At 46.7% G+C, this 22,147-nt stretch overlaps 1 protein-coding gene across 4 annotated transcripts in view; it reads right to left on the bottom strand.

Moving 5' to 3' along the window:
- RERE (arginine-glutamic acid dipeptide repeats) overlaps positions 1 to 6,386 on the bottom strand; it is a 254,957-nt gene extending 248,571 nt beyond the window's left edge. For all 4 annotated transcript variants that reach the window (XM_075114260.1, XM_075114261.1, XM_075114262.1 and 1 more), the window contains exon 1: positions 6,259 to 6,386. The gene's annotated coding sequence lies outside the window, so the exon portion shown is untranslated. The remainder of the gene's footprint in view (positions 1 to 6,258) is intronic.
- Between the last annotated feature and the right edge of the window lie 15,761 nt (positions 6,387 to 22,147).

Here is a 22,147-nt window from a genome sequence, read left to right as displayed (position 1 = left end):
ATAGAGGTTACGTGCATAGAGGTATGTGATCAACAGTCCCCCCCCAAGTAGATTCCCCCCTCCCTTTCACTACACAGACTATCATCATTCCACATACAGAAATCTGACTGTAGGATCAAGAATTTAATACATACAATATCCGCCTAAGAATTTAATATATACCACTTGCAAGATATCTGAGATCAAATACAATCTACCATTTTTTAGTTCCCTTAAATGAATTACGCTTACTCTAGATAAGGATTAATTTGTTGGAGAATTGGTATAAAACACACACACCAAGAGCCACATCAAACTAAACAAAAGCTTGGTTTTGTAAAATTTTAACCACAATTTCTCACTAACAAGAAATTCTGCTCCTTAATACTATTCTTTTTAGCATAATATATAATAAAAAGAATGTTCCCCGTAGCATTTTAACCAACAGTTGTACAAGAAGCCTGCTCCCAGGCCAGCTGATCACTAAGAATGCTTCCAAACAGCTCGGGGGGGGGGGGGGGGGGGGGGGGGGGGGAAGGAAGGAAGATCTGCAGGAAGATGGGCCAAGTGCCCAAGAACTTGTCTGTTTCCACCCCAAAACAGTTGGCCATATCAAAAAGACGAACATAAAGGAGAAACTGCTCATCACACAGACAGAAATATTTATTAGCACTAGATGACAGAACTTCCTTTCTCTTTCTTTAACCTGGCTTCTCAAAGAAAATAAACTTCCCTAGTTCCCCTCCCAACCCCCAGTTCCCTTATCCTCTCATTTCATGCCAGTATTTTCTGATGCATCATGAATCTCAAATGAGCCTGCCACGACCATCATCTCAGCAACAACCAACATTCCTGAAAGTTTTGTGCAAGCCAGCAGATGGATAGGAAGAAAACCCTCTCTGATTAATTACATCCCCACTAAGGCACAGCAGACAGAAACCAGCATTTTAAGTTTTGCTGGGCAGCCAGCTCGTCCGTAGGCACATACATCCATGCCGCTTGCCCATTCAAGTGTTAGGACAGACAGGGGAAAAAGAAGAAGTAACTGGCAACAGGGATGGAGGGGACAAACTTAAGGGCTTATAAGATCATCTCCTCAGAAGATCTACATAAGCTTCTTTAGTACTGCGGGCCATGAAAATAAATTTACACTACAACCTTCGCTAGAGAAGGCCACGTAACATCCAGCATTCTAAAACAGAAATCCTGTTACAAATTTGAAACAGGCCAAAACTGACTCTTGGTATCAGTGATTTATAATACTATGATTTTTTTTTTACTAAACACAAATAGATTAAATACACAGATTAAGTGAGACCTCAAAATTAACGAGCACTCGTCTTCTTCCATTTACCTCAAACCTTAAAACAGTGAACTAGCCTCTCACGTGTGTTCTTTAGGAAGAACAAAAGACAACCTACATGTTCAAAGAACTACCCGTTTTTCAATAACTCAATGATAAAAATTTACTTTTTCATCTATCAAATTTATGCAATACCTAAGCTGATCTACATTTTCAGAGATGCACTTTTAACAGAATTAAGATGCCAAATACAACTGCAATCCTTTATGCCTAGAATTCAGAGAAACACCATCAACCCTGATACAGTGCATTTCCTGCACACACTTCTAAGAATTTCACAAAAAACAGCCATCATTATCCCCATTAAAGCACAAAAGGAAAACAGATGTTTGTATCCAAGCTAGTTTCACTTTTCTCTAGGTCAACGTACTATTCTGGATGCTCTGTGAACTACACAGACATTTGTATTAAAATAAAAAAAAAAAACCACAAAAAAACAAACAAAAGAACCCCCCCAAAAAAACCAAAACAAACACCACCTATTGAGATGGGAATAGTCAGCTAATATTTCCATCTGTTTTTTTCAGTCACTTACAGCAATTCCTTGCCCCAGTAGACTTTAAATCAAAAGGAGCCAGCGTAGTATTCATATCTTGTTTGCTCCTTTGTTCATACATCAGCCTCTCTGAAAAGAGCAGTTGGGCACAGCTACCAACATCATAAAAGCTTGTGTAAAATGCTGCTGGCAAACCAACATAAAGAGCACAATAGTGCGTTGTAGATCCTGCTCCCTAACACCTCCTATCACTCCAAGAAGTGGCTAGATTTTCTTCCTAGCAACTTGCTGGAAACGCCATTTCCAAACTGCATCTAATCACACTCACCTCCCTCCTGATACTTTCCACACCGCCAATGCCAATCTCGCATACCTCCCAATTTCCCTATAGCAATAAACCAACTCAACATCAGTGAGGTACAGGCTTCATTTCAAGCAGCTCTGAAAAAAAGCACACTAAATAAACAGGTCGCCAATCAATAGGGGTTTTGTTCTGTTTTAGTTCCAAGACAGGCCTTTTTAAAAAATATGCCGTATTTTAAGCCTACGGATTTAAATTTAAGCTCTGAGCTAAAGTCAGATACTATGCATCCCTTTAAGTCAAGAAGGATGATTTGTTTAGACTTTATGCAACTGAAACAACTGCAATGTATTTCTATCGCAAAACCACAGTGAAAAATAGCTGAACTTTAAAAATAGTTAGTCTAACCAGGATACCACCCTTAAAAAAAAAAAACACACAACCTAAAAAACCACTGTACATAGAAAGTTAGAGAGTTGGTTGGGCTTTTTTTAATGGTTAACTCCAAACCCAAGCACTCCTTTTAAATTTTAGTTCCTCACTCAGCTCACTTCAGGATCACATAACAGCTAATTCTTTTCCAACTGTCATTATTTTTGAAACTAGAAATTAATTACAATTCTAGTATTGTATCCATATGCCAACAACACAGAACATAACACGTTACTGAAGCTTACAGTGTCCTTAAATATGGCACCTAATGAAATCAAAGCTACCCTCAGGCAATCTTAATGCACAAACAGCTCTGCTGAGAGGGTAACACAGGTTCTGCTGTACCATTGCACAGCCAGTAACACATACTTGCAAAATTCTATAGCTAATAGCACACTTTTTTTCCTCCCACTCCCAAAAGTGAAGTAACTTCTTTATGGGCGAAACAACTGGCCAGTATGGCTAGAGCAGACAGATGCATTTTGTAGCTATGATAGTAAATTTACAAATAGCGTGTTATTAAAAAAAGTCAATTATTGAACTGCAACATCAGAATGCCATTTTTCTCACCTAAGCTGTAATCAGCATTAAGAATTTCACACACCCTATCTCTTCATTTCTGAGTGTTAATTATTAGCCTTTTGCTGTGGCAGCACTGAATCTGTACCCACAAGTCCACAGGATGGACTTCTGCATGCGTGCAAAACTCCCACTGAGGTAAAACCAACTCCTGGATGCGAGTAAGTCACTATCTGTTAATCCAGCTACATAATTACTGTCTAAGGCAGGTCCGTCTCTCCTGGCTCTACTTATCTTTTCCACCCATGAAATGCTTCCCATTTCACACAGGGATATCAAGAGCTACGCCCAGATGAAGTTATCCCTCCCTTGGTCACTCCATAGTACAAATTCACGTGCCACAGGAATCATAAAGCCACAGAGAGGCAGCGTATGTATTTCCATGTACCTCCCTGTGAACTCAAACTGCAGCGGTTTTACATACAATAGCCTACAATAATGTTAAAATTATCACTAGTCACACCAAAGCTGTACGAGTGGTAGAAAAATACGAAAGAAGTGTCCTCAGTCCAGAGGCAATCACCACGTTGTATTCAGCTAAGGAAACTGAAGTCATTTACCCCAGTTACACACCGGGGTCAGCTAAAGAGTCAAAAACAAAAACCTAGAGGCCTCACAATTAAGCTAGACAGTCACTACTGCCTATTTCCCAAAGGATCTAGCACACTGGCATCTTCCCCTCATCACCCACATGCTAATTTTTTTACCCCCAGCAGCTAGTTGGAGTTACCAGCGAGCTAACTGAGATGTTACCACCCTCAATAACCCGATGTATGGAGCAGCTCAAGCCCTCGCACAGCAGCCGCTCCTTCACAGCCTCAGCACATGCAATAGTAGTATAGTCCTGCAAGAAGCAAGGAGCAGCGAGTTGGCCTCCATGATCCTCATGGGTCCCCTCCAACTCGAGATGCTATGATTCCACAATCGGGGGGGGGGGGGGGGGGGGAGGCAGTGTTTTGTTTTTTAGCAGATGCTACTGTAAAAACAGAAACCTTAAACAATCTCATCAAGAAAGGAAGCCGTGTATATACTGAAATCTACTTCTAACCTCTGTGCAACTTTTGCCATTCCCATGCATTTATCTCAGGTATGCTCCCTTGGCAGTAGTTTTCCTTGCACACGTGCCTCCAGACCAAACATCCCAAAGCTAATACAGAAATCTGAAGCAAAGTAATTTTTATTTCAAGCCACCTGGGGTTTTAGATTGGGGAGAAAAGGTAGAACATGAAAGTAAGTTGAGAAGGGTTCAAAAAGAGTGTACTTCCGAGTCTCACCTCATGTGCTCCCTCTCTTTATACATCCACTTACAGACAGAGAAAGAAGCAGAGCCAGCGCTGGGAGGGGAGCAGGAAAGCACATACAGAATGTTTTGGCGCCCTTTAGCTTCTAATTTACTATTTTGCCTTTTTGCAAAGTTACCAGAAGGGCATCCTGGGGAAGGAGGAAAGGGGTAGAAAATGTTTCCATTCTTTATTTTTCACTTCTCAAAAGAAAAAGATACTACATTTGAGCAAGAACACAGTCCCAAACACAGCAGAGAGTACGGCAAAGAACAATGAGCTCCCAAGCCTGGGCATTGTGTGCATCTACCTCCTCTTCCCTCCAGACCTCGTCAGCCAGCGAGGCAAACCTCTAAAACCGCTATTCACCCAAACTAGGTGCCGAAATCAAGCCCGTTTCATAGTTTGTGGCACAAACTCAAGGAGTAAAACCAAGATAAGATGTATTTACCAGAAGTGCTTTTATTATTATAGAAATGCTTTCACCCCTCTCAACCACCATGGATTTCTCTGTTCTAAGGGAGCAGCGTACAAAAACCCAAAGCATCTGCCTGACAGTATTAGAGCTACAAAGAAAAGTATTATACATTGCACATTAATCGGAAATTTGGCACACGCCCTTTACAATCAACAACTCTGTTTTTTTGATACAGGGTTCATTTTTATCTGGTTAAAACCCCTATTTAAGAACAGGCACACTATTTGATTTATGTCACTTCAGATGTGCTCTGAGAAGGCATTTTTACTAAATTGTAACATTAAGAACTAGCGGCTAGGGTCCTCGTTTTGGTTACACTGGTGCACAAGCGAAATAATATCTGTGATTTCAATGTAACTCAGGAGTAAACAGACACCAGACAGCAGCGAGCTGACTGCATCAAAATGATCTGAGCTTCTAATCTCCAAGAACATTACTGCTTCGAGGAAAAATTCAGCGTGAGAAGTCAGTAAATCAAAATAACTGCAACCAGTGTGTAAAAATAAATCTAAGGGAAAAGACACTTCAACAATGAATCATATTGTTTTCTTCCCAGCGATTTCTTGAACAGCCAGTTTCAGCAATGAAGCCTCTAATGTTGTCTGCCTCCTACTACTTTTCTGATTCAGGTCATCTTTTTGCACTTTAGAAAGAGAAACAGAGAAGGGAAAAAAAACAGAAGAAAAAATCCCACCCCTTCCTATGCTACTGAAAGTGTTATTATTAACTTCATTTGCATAAAATCTTCATTTCACAATTCCATACCTACCAGAGAGGAACATAAGTGCATCTTTGAGACAGCCAAGTCGATTAAATCTGTGTGTCTATTTAAGTCAAATATTTCCCGACCTCACGGTATTTAAAAGGCTAACAAGTAAACCTTTCTTTGAGAACCCTTCTTTCACTGAGCATTAAAAGACACACGACACTCTCTAGCAAAAAAAAAAAAAAAGGCAAACAACAAAACAAAGAAAAAAAACCCAAAACCCCACAACACCCAAACCCCACAAGGCAGACAAAACACAGACACACAGCCCACCCCCGCACCCGGGCACGCCGCTCCCCCCGCAGCGGGAGCGCGGAGAAGTGCGGCGGGCGCCTTCGCCCCCCGACCCCCGCCACAGCCCCGGCCCCCCGCGCCTTTCCCGCCTCCAGCCCCGGGCATTCTTCCCGGAGTTCCCTCGCACAGCGCTTCCTTTTTTCCTCTCCCGCACTCATTAACACCGACAGACCGACGCCGCGCACACACACACACACACACCGGGGGGGAGGAGGAGGAGGAGGAGGAGGGAAGGGCCTCGCCCCCCACCCCACAGCCCGGCGCGTCGCCCCCGCTCCGCGCCCACCTACCTCCGCGCTGCGCTACACCATCAGCGGCGCTGCCTGGGGCTGCGGGACAAAGCGGCGGCGGCGGGGGGCGGCGGCGGCGGCGGGGGGGCGGCTCCCCTCTGGCCCGGGCGGCGGCGGCGAGCGGCAGGGTCCCCGCGCGGTGCCTCAGCAGCGGCAGCCCAGGGGCATTTTAACGGGGAGACAAGAAGCGGAGCGGCGGGCGGGCGTGGGGCCGCGGGGAGGGGGAGGAGGAGGAAGAAGGAGAAGGCGGGGCGGCGGCGGCGGGCTGGGGTCCGGGCAGCCGAGCGCTGCCTCCGCCTGCCTTCCCTCACGCACGCACGCACCGAGCGGGCACCCAGCAACGCAGCCAGGCCGGAGCCGCATACCAGTATCCAGCCTCTCCATTGGAGGAGAAAGGGTACCCCGTGACCCGGCAGGAGGCCGGAACCAATCGGTGAAGTGGATGGAAGTGATTTAAAAGAATAGGGGGAAGGCGGAGCGGGGGGCTCGGGGAGCGGGCCGGGCCCGGGAAGGGGAGCCGGGCGCGGCGGCACAAAGGCGGCCCGTTCCCCCGCTGCGGAGTTGGGGGCAGGGCCGGTCCCGCCGTACGGCGCCAGCGCGGCCCGGGGAGGGAGGCGAGGGTCCCGCGGGGCTGAGCCTCCTTCCCCCCCCAGTGCCACAGCCGCCCACAGCCCCACACAGGCACGCAGCCCGCTTTGCTGTTCTGCGGGTTGGTTTAACAATTAAACGTCAAAATTTACCCCACCCTCCCCAGTCGTGGGGGGATTGTCTTTAGGTGGCACTCATCCCCTGCTGCAACGGCACAAGAGAAAATAACGGGGAGCGTGAGCCAGCGGTGTGTCCGGGGGGGAAGGGGGAGCAAGGGGGCTCCAGCAGCGCCCGGGCGGGTATCAGCACTGGTGTGGCCGGCAGGAGCAGGGCAGGGATGGGGCCCCTGTGCTCGGCACTGGGGAGGCCCCACCTCGAATGCTGGGCTCAGGTTTGGGCCCCTCGGGACAAGAAGGGCCTTGAGGGGCTGGAGCGTGTCCAGAGAAGGGCAGCGGGGCTGGGGCAGGGTCTGGAGCACAAGTGTGCTGGGGGGCGGCTGAGGGGGCTGGGGGGGTTTAGCCTGGAGAAGAGGGGGCTGAGGGGAGCCCTTCTCACTCTCTGCAGCTGCCTGAGAGGAGCTGGAGTGAGGGGGCGGTCCTGGTCTCTTCCCCAAAGTAACAAGAGATCAGACAAGAGGAAACAGCCCCAAGCTGCATCAGGAGAGGTTTAGGTTGGATATTAGCAAAAATGTCTTCACTGCAAGAGCGGTCAGGCCCTGGCACAGCCTGCCCAGAGAGGTGGGGGAGTCACCATCCCTGGGGTGTTCAAACAGTGTGCAGACATGGCACTTGGGACATGGTTTAGGAGGCCTGGGGGTGTTGGGTTGGCAGTTGGTCTTGATGATACTAGAGGACTTTTCCAACCTTAGTGATCCTATGACCTCCCTGCCCCCTCCAGCACAGCCTGGCCCAAGCCTGGGCACCTCTGGCCTGAGCAGGTGGGCGAGCATCAGCCGTGCAGCCCAGCCCGTGCTGTCCCTGGGATGTGCACAAGGCCTGGCACAAAGGCGGAGCAGCCCTAGCATTGCACTGCTTTGTGATTTGTGCAGCACCCTTCCGCCACGGCTCGGCCGTAGTACGTGTTCAACGTGCCTTTTGCATGCAAGTGTTTCTTCCAAGTTGTCTTGTTCTCATGAATAAGTAAACAGTTGTCAGCGTTACAAGTAAATGTGCTTGAAGCATCTTCGATGGGAGACAAGATACACAATTTTACAGCTCTGTCAGAAGCTCTTGGTTGCTCTGTGGCTTGACTTCACTAGACCTTTTAGGTCCACTCTCCATATTAGTCACATTAAGCCACTGTTACTGATCTTGCACAGAAAGTTAAGATTATGCGTAAGTGCATTGTGAGATAAAAAGCTGATGCTGCTTCTTATTGCTCTGTGCGGTGAGGAAGTTGTCACGACAGCAGAATTCCGAATTACTGAGTAGCAATTAATAAAATACTTGGTCACTTAGGAGATTTTTAAGCTGCTTCATCTGTCACGTAGTTAGAAAAGATAGCATGAAGGTACCAGTGCCGAAAATAGAGCAAACTTGTTACTTAACATTAACCTCACCTTTCATCTGCAGAACAGAGGCCAGCAAAATAAATCACATGGCTGTGAAGAAAGTCAGACATTCTTCCTGGGGATCTGAGAAATTTCATGTGGAATTATATCTTCTTTTTGAAAAAGCAGAGGATAAGTCAGGACAGATTTTGCCCTCAATTACACTTGTATAACCCCAACTGTTTGCTGTCTCTGTAAACTGTCTTTGCGGCTGATTCTGGTGGTATCACAGGAGATAAGTTGGAGGCTGTTAACATTATTGCCTTTAGCAGAGGGAAGCGGGAACTGTTTTCACTAAGAGAAAGGAAGGCACACACAAGGAGATTTGAGGCCTGTATAGCAGGGCAAATTTATCCCTAGCATAACTTCAGGGACATTACCGCCAGAGGTTGAGACACAGAGTTGATTGTGTTCTAATAACTAATTTAGATAAGCGTCTAAAAATGCACATCAGTTAAATGTCTGACACAGCCATTTTGCAGGATACACTTAAGCTGTCCTTGACAGAGACTGATTCCATCTCTCCTATTTTCTCTGCTAATTACAATTTCATGTTCCTCGGTCTCTGGATATATGCATTAAAAAAACTACGGATTGCCACAACTGCAGGCCTGCCTTCAGCTTTCTCCGGTCACCATCTCTGTGATGGGAAAATTCTCCATGGCAGCCTCTCCCTCTCTCTCTCTTTCCTCTTCTACTAACCTTCTGGTGATCAAGTCACCACGCAAGGGTTGGAAGCATTTACTCGCAACATTTAGATATTGTATTTTGTTGTTAAACAAAAGTAAGAGTGTCGGGGTGGGGGAATCTCCTCCTATATTGTATAACATCCACGTTCCCCCTGAAATTCACACAATTTGAACTGCAGAAGTAGGTGATTATTCACAGCAGGCACACCCACATCCTCACATCACACACAAGTGATCCAATTATAAGTTTCCTTCTTAACCAGAGGATCGTTGCAGGAATCGCACTTGAAGCTGCTGGGGATTTTGTAGGGTTGGTTTTCTTTTTTGTCTGTTTGCAGAGACACAGCCCTCCCTGTGAACAATGATAAACAAAGCTACAGAGCTTGTCCTGTAATCTTCCACCAGCTGAAGTAGTGCAGGGCTTAGTTGACACAAGGAAGATCAAGGAAGACCCAAATGCGGCAGAGATCATTGCTCCTCTGTCTGGTGACTGCAGATTTTCATGGTTCGCATCCCAGTGGAGAGAGATTGATGGTGAAATGACTGGGCATGTCCTGCATGTAAAATATTTTATGTACATATAGACTGTCTATATGAGATACCAGCAGGTCTCTAACAAGGCAGTTTCTGACATCTTTGCAATGTTTCATGCATCTGTCCCCCAGCGCTCCTGGGAGGTATAAAATTGCTGATGCAGAGAAAGGCTAATTGGCCAAATCCACCAAGAGACTTAAATTCCAATGTGCCACATAAGGTATCTACACACAAAATGTTAATCCTCAAAATCCTGTTCCCTACCCCTCGATATTTTTAAAGATCTGATGCAGCAACATTTCTGCTATCTAAGTGTTTTGTATCTGAAACCCTGCTTCTGCTGTCAGCTAGAAATGCCTCTGCCCTGACCATGAGCAGGGGCACAGCAGAGTCCCATCACCATTCACAAACCCGCTGACAGGGCTGCCTGTCCCCGGTGCATGCGGAGGCGTCCATCACGGTGCTCGGTTAGCCAAGAGCGCGCTCTTAGGTGCTCCAGGAGCCTTGCTGAAGACTGTGACGAGCCTTCCAGCTTAGCAGAAAACACACAGCATCGCTCCTGCCTCATCTGCTGCCTTCCCATCTTCCACGCTCGCACGGGCCTCCTGGCCCAAGCTGTTCTGCTGCGCCCGTTCGGGCCTCCCGGCTGCAGGGTTCTGTTCTGCTGGTCACGCAGCCGGCGTCCGCTGAGGCAAAAGACACGGCAGAAACTTGAAAGGTTTAGTATTAGTATTCTTACGTTATGGAAAAATCATACTGTGTTTTGCCTGTTACCATTCCGTCTTCTTCATTACCAAAAAAACCTAAACAAAAACCTAAAAATCCGGTGGCAAAATACCACTTAGCGAATGGACAGAAAGCAGGCACTGATGCAAAAGGAAAATCACTTTCAGACAAAATAGGCCATCGACGAGCGAAGAGTTAAAATGCTTCATGACAACTTTGCTGCCAAATCCAGATAACACTCGTGGGTAACGAAAAGAATCTGTAGTGCATCCAGCAACTCTTGAAGGGAATAAATACATTTGCATAATAATGACATGAAGCATTTCTGGATTTATTAGCGTGATGCAAGAAGAATTCTTACCCTGGGTAAAGGAGGACTCTGCAGACAACTTTTGACTCCTTTCAGATGCTGATCTGTTTCTTGCATGTGCATAAAACTTTTCTGACACTTCCCTTTTGCTGCAAAGTTTGCCATCAGTGTATTATAGAGAACTTATCTGTCCAGTCAGTAGCCGTGGAGGTTTATTGCATGGATAACTGACTGACTTCTGGCCTAAATTGTTTTTTCTTTGTAGTTTTAGATAACATTTGTTTCTTTCTCCCTTTGCTAGCACTTGCATCTATTACATTGGACATCCATTTTTAACTCTTCAAACCACCCCTTTACAAATGTGTTTTAACACTTTTTTTTTTTTAATAACTGTCACTTTGCCAACTGAATGAAACAAAAATCTATGAGAAAAAAATCTGACTTGGAACTATGAAGTAAAAAAACCACCAATACTGAGAATTCTGTGAACACCATTTCAACCCAACTAGTTAAAATAAGGGAGAGAGATTTTTATTTCATTCTACAGCCATGAAATTACAAACCAGTCATTCACCATGACAGATGAGACAGGTTCTAACCTCAGCAAAGCAGTAAAAACTCAGCTCTAATGAAACAGGCAAATGTCAATACAGCGATTAGCTTGGAAGATAATATTCTGAGAGGCTTTTACAGATGACCTAACTCCACTCACAAAAAAGGATTATATTCTTTCTTTCCCTTTGTAATATCTGAACACCAGACCTTTAACTGAAAACTCTTTGCTTTGGGGGTTTTTCTGTTTTGTTTACTGTAGAAATCTCACAAATTTAAAAATCTCATTTTCACACATATTACTAGAGAACTTTTTGGAAGTCTCATACCACTTGAAGGTCAAAGCACTGGATGGCTGTGAACTCCTCCTAGGCACACTTACCTCTATTTAAATCTGGCTGCGTGGGTTGCAATGAAAGCAAAAGTAACGTAAATTAAATTTAAATCAGTTTGAGCATATTCACCCATATTCAAGTGCGCACAAAATTAGAGTGGCTTGACAGAATCTGTTAACAAGAATCGCGTTATTCATTACGCTGATGCAACTTTTCGGGCACTGGAGAAGCAAGTTACCGACAGGATGGGCCAAAGAGACACATTGCTGGGTATCAGCTACCCCGTGGTGACGGTGGGACAGACGCTTTTGGTGTCTTGCAGGGCCACTGGAAGAGGAAGAAGTCACTGGTTATTTATCACGGGGTGAAAACGCGCCCACTGCGGGATCACGGCACCAGTGGCACTCGGCACGGTCACACCTGGCTTCCACCTTGGTGGCTTCTTTCAGATTCTTAAACATCAGGCCCCTAAGTCACCTTTCATACCTTTTCTGTGATCTAAAAAAGTCTTTTGTCTGTATCTTTGCACATTGCTCAATCATTATATCTTTGCTATGAAGTTTTGAATACATTGATAGCACATACAACCCTGAAATTTCTGGATTTAATATTCTAAAACATCCCAGAAACATAAAGTGTTATAAATTACTTTCCTCATTAAAATAAAAAAATTCTTTTTATCTTTTAAAGGTTTTCCATTTCCCTGACTCAGACCATTTCCTAGTGGGTTCTGCATAATGAATATTAGCAGAGGTTGGCTTACCACAGTGTCTAGTGAGACTCATTTGTCAAAGCCCAGGATGTGCGCCATGCAAAGAAAAAAAAAATCCCATTGAAGACGAACAAAAAATTTCAGCCCTAACAATTGTTCCTCTCATTTTTGTATACTTGGGCATGTTCCAGTGCATGCAGCGAGGAGACAAAATGGCCATCTGCAGAACATGAAATGTATCTAACGAGAGGTTTGTACACCTTGAAAGCCACCAGTGCTGAAGCTGCAAATGACTAATGGCAGTCTTTCCTCATGAGTGGGATTAATTGCATCACCCCTTGATGCTTATTTCTCTGTCCCCTTTCTACCTGGGGGTAGTCACAAGGTAATTCATTCTGTGATTTACATACCAGATAAAATCTGGTAAGTAAAAGATCTTGTTGGGTAATAATAACATCACAAACTGGAAGCAGTCTTAAGCAGAATACTGTAAAAAGGATCCTAAGCACCAGGATTTTGGTGTGTATTATGGTCCCTTTTCACTTCCAAGTATCGTAGCTTTGCGTCTGAGAAGTAGCAGCCACTGGACATCAAGCAGTAACCTGGTACGTGCTCATTCGCACACACAAATACATGGGCATGTTTAGATCTAGTTCTATGGCCACACAGCGAGAAGCCAGAGGCAGAGCAATCCGCTTCTTTCCAATAGGGAAGCGCCAGTTTTGCAGAAGGTTGTATCCTGCAGAAGCACACACGGACAAGGTGCCTCGTGTAAGACACAGGGGTGATCTAGCACAGCCCAGAAGTGGGCGTATTTTCCATTTCCTCTAAATTCTTGGACTTTTGTAAAGAGACTTCACTGTCAGCGACAACTTTGGCACATGCACAGAGTTGGCTCATTTCTACGTTTCTTGTGGTTAACATCAGTTGATTGCTCATAATAGAAGTGCATGCAAAGCCCAGTCGAATCTGAACTTACCAACTGGAAAGCTGGCTGCCTCCAACACACCGAAAGCGTGATGGTTTTCCTACAGGGTCACTGGCCTTGCAGAAAAGGGAGCTCTGGAATCACAGCATTGGTCCAGCCGGGCACGGGGTCTTGCTCAACCAGGCAGAAAGTGGTTTCCACGCACAGTCGAGAGCAGGGGTGATGGGAGGGAATTCAGATGTTCCCGATGCCCGCTGTTAAGTCTGCGGAGCTGCAAGCAGATTCGCCTGCTCCTGGGGAGGCCAAATTCCACCACTCTGGGAAGGACCCCCGTTTTTTGGACGCAGCCGTCCATCCCCACGGTGGCAGGGGAGGTTTCGCAGGGGAGGTTTCGCAGGGAAGGTTTCACAGGGAGCAACACTAAGGCTTGTGTCGCCGGCACAATGGGACCAGAAGCAAAAGAGGGACTTGAAAGGAGATGTGGTGCAGACACCTCTGCGCCGTTGATGCAGACTCAGAGCCAGGGCAGCGGAGGGAAGACTAGTCCACAAAGCTGTTGCTACGCCTGGCTCCCAAGGCCTACACGCTTCTCTTTGTTCAAAGGTTCGCGCAGATATTTTTGAGCCATCCTCTACCGCTAATGTGGAACCCCTCATCTGTGCACTTACTGCATTCCCACTATTAATTCACCGCTTCTCCTTTAGTGCAGAAAGTAGTAAATGGATTTACAAGCTTCTCTTCTTGTCCTCAGTGACTGACTTCACTTTAAACTGTTACAAGTGGCCAAAGCGTTGAAGGGAGAGAGGGATTGATTTCAGATTTGCATTTTTGTCCTTCCCACTGCAAATCTGCTCCTCCAGGAGGAGGTTTCTGGCTCCCACCTCCCCATTGAGCTGCTCCCTCCCTGGTGTTGCAACACGGCTACCTTTGATGGTACATTTGAATGTACTTTTTTAAAAGGAGAGAAAATATAGTGACAGAAATGGGAAAATTTCCATTTCAAGCACCGTCTCTTTTTCTCCCCTTAGCACTTGTTAGCTTCAAAGCACTGAACAAAATCGACTGATGAATTCTCCCCACCTTACTGGAAGGTGTCATCCATCCCATGGGACAGGTGAGACAAGTGAGCAACAGAGAAATGGAACAACACATCCGAGGTCTCAGAATAGGAGAGGAGAGCTCACAACCTCCGGGCACCTGCCTGGGGACTCGCCCCATGGGAGAGGCCTGTTCTTAACACTCGTCATCCTGAAGAGCAAGAGGATTTTAGTTTTTGTTAAGTAACAGAGAAATATATCTGCCTTCCCAAAGACCTATACCTCTCCTGTTTCGAGACTGGAGGCAGGTTCAGGCTGTGCATACCTAGAAGCACCTGCTTTCTGGATTTTGATGGGACAGTTGACTTTTAGGCTCTGAACTCAGCTCTTCCCACTGTCAGTGATTTTATAGCCCACACAGAAGCCACAATATGCATCTCTCAATCACTGTTCATTGCAGGAGATGAGAGAAGAACCTGAATACTACAGAGCATAAAACCCACAGGTTAGGACTTATTTAAAGTAGTACCGTAGAATGGATCAGTCAGCTTTGCAACAGAAGAGCAGTGCAGCAGCCCGTGAGCTTTTCTTCCCCAGCTTTTGTTTGCAGACCTGCTTCAACGAGGAGACAAATCAAAAAATAGTGTGGAGGTAGGAGCACATCTCGGAGCCTGCCTTCACAAACGCCCTGCAGCTCTGATTAGCAAGCAGGCCTTTTTCAGGGATTTGTCACCTACCCTCGGAAGTACTGGCTTAGGAGCTTTAGCATACACTGCTTTTTTCAGCATCTTTTTGATTTCGCGTGTACTCACAATAGCACAAATGAGACACGGTTGGCATTAGGCTTCTGAGGCAAAAATGCCCAAGCCCGACCTATACTAATGTCCACCCACCAGCTGGTGCCTCTGGCGCACTGGCAAAGCTGGGACGTCGGCAGGGCATTTTCTAGGCATGACTCTGTTCTGCACAGCCACAAAGCAACGCTTCAGACACCTAAAAACTATGAGGGCTCTGGTCACAGTGAGAAGGAAGCAAAAAGGCAGCACCAATATCTGTTCTCCCCGGCAAAATCCCACCCCTCTTTCCTTCTTGGCGTAAGCAGTGTTTGGGAGAAAGTAGCCTCAGAGCCAGCACGTTTGCGTAGCTTTGGGGGTTGTCTTTGTTTGGGACAGCAGTTAAGTTAAACCAGTTTAATCCAGTCAGGTTGTAGTGGTGTTTTCTGTCCTTGAAATCTATGACCACTGACCACCTAGGCTGATACTGGAAGTCTCTGATCAGAAGCAGCCTGACATTTAGTGGGTCAGTTCGATAAACATTCATCCTGTCACTCTAAATAAAGAACAGAGCGTCAGGTCATCGTAAAACACCAAAAACGAGGTCTACGCACTTTGCCGAAGAGCCTTCAGAAGCAGGTTGGAGACTCTCCGCGGAGGCATTTTCCCCGTGCCCTCTCCCTCGCCACCCCCCCCCACGCCTGGCAGCGGGGCCTGAGCTGCGCTGCTCTCTGTGCTCAGCCCCAGGGATTTCACTGCTGGGACTCAGACTGAAAAGCATCTTAACTTGCATTTTGGTTTTAATAGCTGCATAGGTAGTTGAATTAACAGAATCAGTCCTCTTATTTTTCAGCCCTGAATGCCTGTTTAATGCAATATGTATTATTCAAGACCCTTCCGCAAAATTTTGGGGAGCGAGAACAAGCACTTAAAAGGAGACACGGATAAAGCCTGCAGCAACCGAGGCGTGTCGGCATCTTGATGCACGAAGTTCTAGCTGTGTCCTTTGCTTTGACTAATGCAGCTGCTGTAGGACGTTGGTGCCTTCGTGACTGACACTGTTTGCAAGCTTTTTGTAAGCAAGAGTCAGCTGGTGGTTTTGGATGACTTCTCAGATTAAAACACATCGTAAAACACTTGCTATTAAACAGAGACTCAGCAATAAAAGTAAGCGGGTTCTGTGGGGTGAGGGGTTCAGGCAGCTCATATGCTGCAAGTTAAATGCACACAAAAATCAAAGTTTCTGTTTCCCTGTCCAGACACAGGTTGTGTTGGGTCACCCTGAAACTGAGACACTCGGCAATGTGGAACATGAACAAAGAAAATGTTTTGTCTGGCAGGAAGCATTTGGTTTCCTTGTTAGTTTGTTTTAAAAGCTTTCTTAAAGAGTTTTCAAAAGAAACGTCCCTTCAAAACAAACTATGTTAGTGAAAGTGTTTTGTTCTCAAAATGCTAAAACAAAACACACCATCACGCAAATAGTATTTGGAGCTCAAATCAATTTGCCAAGTTTGTAAACAGTTCCAGGTGGGCAGAAGTGATCTTTGCCATTCATCACCGCTAGCAGGAGTTTGATCTGTCTGAAGTGAAGCATCTGGCAGAGGAGGAGCCGCTGCTTCTGAAAAAAACCCTTTCTGAGCAGCACAGGATGATGCTGGCTTAGGACAGTTCTGGTCCTTACAGGGAAACCAAGGAAGACCGCTTGTTACGCTTGTGAAAGGCACCAAGCCAGGTGCTTTCCCAGCTGATTTTCAGAGGGAACGCTACACCCCCCTGCCCACCACAGAACTCCCTCATTCTCAAATTATTCTTTGGACAACTGGGTTAACCTCATACACCGTGTTACGCTGGTAAAATTGCTGGTTGCTGACAGCCAGCATCGGCGAGAGGAGATGCTGAACCGGAGCTGAACCTTGCTGACTGCAAGCACAGCCAAGGAGGGGGCGGCTCAGCCCCATCAGCGGCACCAGGGGAGGGCCTGGGGATGCTCCGGGCTGGTCGCGGTGCCTCCGCTGCAGACACTGTTGTCAGCAAAGTGTCATTTTGCCTGGGCTTTGTCCAAGGTTCTTATTTTGCAGAACTACTTTGTCTTTTCTCTCCTGTAACTTAAGCCTGTAACTGCCACCCTGGATGATTAAGCGTACGTGTTTCTAGACAGAGCTGAGCCTGTGCATTGTATTATAGACAGGAGATTTCACCACACGCAAACTTCAAGTGTGGCACAAAGAGGTGACCTGGACCTTGTGATTATTTTCTTCCTCATAGTTTATTTTGTTTGCGTATCTCATTTTTATCATCTGGGTTCTTCACTCAACCCATTTTCTTCCTCCCTGCCTCAGTTCTCTTTGTTTATTTTTTTTTAAAACCCCCCCTTCCTTTTTTACCTACAGCTTTTCTTAGCAGAATTGAGTGCTGCAGGTGATATGGCTTTATTTCTTCTTCCCTCCCTCCTCCACACCCTGCACATCCCTAGTCTCTGCGACTGTATCTATCCATGGAGCACAAAGTACACGTAGAACGCATCAGATAGCACTTCAGTGCCTCTTGGGGACTGAAAGAGGGAAGGCAAAGGGGTCTCCCACTGTAGAGGTGACCAAACGGGGACAGTTCAAGCACCGGCATGGTGATTCCAGCAGTCAGATGCAGGGAGAGGCCACGTTCCCATGTGCTCAGAGGGAAGCAGGGTTCCTGCGTTTTATTCTCACACCTACCCACAGCTCATATCTACAAGGAAATCATTTCACCCAGCAATACAAAGAGAACAGTAATAAAAGCTTTCCAAGGGAGTGGTGAGACTAAGCTGGTGCCTGGCACAGTTCTTTAAATCCCGCTGTGAAAGCGAGTGAGAGGCCGTAGCCTGAGACGCTGCTGCAGGGCAGGCAGGGCTGGCTGCCCGCCCAGCAGAGATCCTCTTCCCCTGCATCCACCATCCACCCTCGTGTCTCCTTGCAGTCTGCACAGCAGCAGGAAAGCCAAATATCCTCCCTCCACTGGGGAGAACACAGCAGCTGCACTCCCTTCGTCTGCTCTTACCCATCCTTTGCGCTCTTGCGGGGCTTTTCCCCGCAGCCGCCGGCTGACGAGCCCCAGCAGCGTGCGAGGCTGCGTACACAAGTCTTCATCCCCGTGAACGAGCGAGCGGGTGTTGACGAAGCACTGCAGTCAATGGATTGCCTTCACAGAAGGACGGCTCACTCCCACAGCTTCTGCCTCACCAGAGACAGGGAAACGTGGCATGGCTTGCCCAGGTCCCTTCCCGGGGACATCAGAGGGCACAGCCTGAGTAGCTCATAGAATCACAGAATGGTTTAGGTTGGAAGGGACCTTCAGAGCTGCCCCGGGATGACGGCACTGGCTGCTGAATGTGCGCAACGAGGCAGTGACACTTTTGTGCCCGGGAGAAGCAAACAGGGAGGAAAAAAGCATTGGATGTAAAATTGTTCTTACCCACATTAGAGGCAATAAAATCTCCTACCTGGCAAGTCTCAAGATTTCACTGAGCTGGGCAGTTCCTGCAAGGAACAGCGTCGATCCACTGTTCAACTGTAGTTTTGTTTCCTTTTAAAAATCAATGATCTAGGAAAAAAAAAAATAAATTTCTAACATTTTTGAGTGACACAAAAATCAGGGAAGATAGGTGAACAGGCTGAAACACAGACACTGAGCAGTCCAGATCATCACCCCAGCCAGGATCACGTTATAGACACACGTAAGGTCAGGTCTCTGTGCTCAAGGGCCAGAGCTGCCCTCACCGGGTGGATGATCTGGCAGCGAGCTTCCGACAGTACCAGGCTGAACCGGGAAAGTTACAGTACTGCTGGGTTTGACACCGTTGCTGCTGCTCGTAGATAGGGTCCAGTTTTGATGCCCACAGTACTAGAAAATGAGTGAGCAGGCTCAAAATAACCAAAGGATTTGAAAACATGCCTTGCACTGCCAGCTGCTCTTTCTGAGAGTGAAGGTTGTGAGTGATGTGCTTACTCCCTACCGGGCGCTACTGTCTAGCGAGAAAGCTAAACGTTGAATCATTTGGTTTCTCACTTATTATAGAGGAATGGCAATGTTCCTTTCTGTCCGGAACAAACTCTTTGAAACAGGGCCTGTACGAGACCTAGAAGCCAACGTATTAGGAAATTAATACTATGGGCAGGCTGGGCTACAAAGCAGAAAAGCTACCTCTACAAACCTAGAAATAGAGCCAGTGGGTAATGGGAGATCTTTCCCACTCCAGTCCTTTGCATCACTCCATTATATATCCTGTTACCTGAATAGCTCCCGAAAGTGCCACCTGCCTCTCCTCTCATCAGTCATCTCTTCAGCCTGCTTCTTACTTCAGATCCGCTTTTAAGGCTGCCTGCTATTCTCAGAATAGCCTCCCAGTTCGTGTTTGCTAAGCTGATGCCTCCTCCTGCTCCAAAGAGTGCCATCCCTGCAAATTATTACAGTAATAAAGACAGTGGCTGTGCTGCATTTGCACTCTGTTACAAGGCAGAGCCTTTCGAGTCAGAGCTCCGTGGGGACGGTACAGAAAGGTGAGGAGCTCTGCAGTGGGATTCAAGCCCTGATTAAGGAGCAGACGCATCTCCCTCCCTCTCTAGCACTACAGGTTTAGGACTTGATTTTCAGCAATTGAATCTTGTTCCCTATTCACTTATTCCCCTCACCCCAAACACACAGAGTTACCAATCATTCACTTTCCTCTAACACACTTTAAATTCTTATCTACAAACCACAGTCCCACGTTTCAGCACTTACCCATTCTGGTCTCTTTTCTTCCTTTGCAAGTAACTCCTTTCAGTGCTCTAGCCTCGTTAGGTAGAGCCCAAATCCTCTGCAGCTGGAAGCACCTTGCTGATCCAGCCCAAATACTCTCTGAGATTTCACTTGAAAGCTTTATATAGCTCTGGTTTGATGGGACAGGTGAGCACAACATCTGACATGGTGGGATTGATTTCTTGGTGGAGGAAGGAGCAGTCAGCTCAGCAGCACCAGGCTGTAGCTTTTGACTTTACAACCCCAGCAACGTTGTTCTAACCCTGCCACTTTAGATGCAATTTCCTGATTATTTTAAGACACCACACATCTGGTAATCATACCTGTAAAAGTTCTCCTCCACCTTGCAAGGACACCAAAGTGTGAACAATAATGAATTAATACCTGGGCTTCATTTGCAGTGTCGTTAACCAGCAGAAATAGTAAGCTCTTTTTTTAGAGCCGGGACCAAACCCTTCCTCTGACCAGAGCAGGATTCCAGCTCAGTGCACGAGCTTACTTTGCCCCCCAGGACTATGTGCCTGCACACAAGTACAACAGCCCAGGTGGCAGCTGCTCCTCACATCCATCATTTCATCACAGCTGTACTGCCAGTTAGGGCTTCGTCAATTTATGGCAACCAGTGACCTGATTTCTCAGCTCTTTTTGCTTCCTGATCCTTATTAAAAGAAAATAAGCCAGGTGGAAATAGAGAGGCCCAGGTAAGGTGGGGTGAGAATTCAGACTTCACTTTCTGAAGCAGCAGGTGAGAAACAGCCATGCTATTGCTTCCTAACATGGTTCTGCTAAAAACCTCTTGAAAGCATTTTGCATATAAGCTTGCCTCTTTGACAGAAGAAAAAAAAAATCCCTTGATAGGATTTATGTGCAATTAGCTGGTTTATTCATTTAACAGGTCTAATTCAGAGATCAGCTATGTGTGAAAAGTGCACCAGGTTTCAAATCTGCATGGACTGCAACCAGCTTAGACCAGTGCCTGATGAAAGGACAAATGTGTGAGAGGAGGCATTTACCATGTGCTGAGCCTGGGCTGGTAAATTCAGTATTTATAGCAAAGCTGCTCTTAAGAAGGCCTTGACAGAGGAGATAAATCTCATAAGGAGACAGAGTTGCCAACTGCCCAACAAAGGGATGTTGTCATTGCGCCGGTTTTTGTCTTTGCAGGGAGGTTTGTTTCAGTAGCCAGCTGTGCCTGCGGTTGCTTCCAGACTCCATCTGCTGAGGGGCGGTAGGGCCTGGGGAAGCCTAAGCTGTGCTTGGGGTCTGCATTCACGCTGCTCCCCACAGATGTTGGGCAGTTCTCATTTGGAGACTGCAAAACCCAGACCCACACCTACCCACCACCCCGTGACAGAGTTCAATATTCCTCCCAGTTCTGCTGTGAGCCAGCTCATAGGACTGTGGACACATTCCCCCTGAGAGATGAGCTTTAGCCTTTTGTACAGAGGCTACTCACATCAGAAAACACTGCTTAAGACCCAGTATTTTCCTCCCTCCATGGTTTCAGTTATAGTGAAGCTGCCAAAAACTCCTCCTTCCCCACCTGAGGGGTGTTTAGAATTCCCCGCGCTGCAGCTTTCTACAAGACATTTTGTAAATGCCAACAACAGATGAACCTTTCTAGTTAGAAAACACTGATCAACAGATGCTACTGAAGCCGGGCGTTGCCATCAACAGTCCCCTGTGCGCTAAATCCTCTCACGGCCATTGCTCACGGTAATACTAGGCAGACCTAACATCTCCCAGCGCCCCTCAACCACCTCCATTCGGGCTGCACTCCTCACAGGGCAGTCCCGTGTCCCTTCCCCTCCGACGGCAGAGCGCTGTTGCACGCGTTTGTTTAGGGATGTAACACACCGTCCTTCCCCCTCAGCAGTTTTAGCTCTGTATTTTGCAACAGAAGCTTTGGAATGTGTTTGCCCCCCCCCCAAATCACAAGATGTTAAGAACCAGAGTTTAAGGTAAATGATCACATGTACCCTGGAGCATCCCTGGCTTTACATGTGCCACTTCCATCTTACCAATTTAAAACTAAGATAAAATTGACCTGCAACAGCACGATGCAACACGTGCATCGCCCACAGTGGGGCACTGCCGTGCTCCTCACGGATAATAAAGATGCCAGACACAGGTAATTCAGTTTCCTGGAATTGAAGGACTGGTAGAATAATCGTTGAAGTGAATCAGAAATTAATCTTTTCCTTAAAAATCTGCCATTATGGCAAAAAACCCCAAGAACTGGCTTAAACAACCCCTCCCTCAAGCGTGCAATAATTTGCCTGTTCCTACCTGGTGAGGGGCTGACCTTACAGCTCCACTCCCCCCACCCCAGCCTGCGGCTGCTGCTGACAGAGGCTCCACAGAGCAATAGAACCGCAACGGT

This window comes from Phalacrocorax aristotelis, chromosome 19 (genome assembly GCF_949628215.1).
Source record: "Phalacrocorax aristotelis chromosome 19, bGulAri2.1, whole genome shotgun sequence".
Taxonomy (NCBI): Eukaryota; Metazoa; Chordata; class Aves; order Suliformes; family Phalacrocoracidae; genus Phalacrocorax; species Phalacrocorax aristotelis.
Note: the sequence above shows the minus strand (reverse complement) of the source record. Positions and strands in the feature narration are given on the sequence as shown.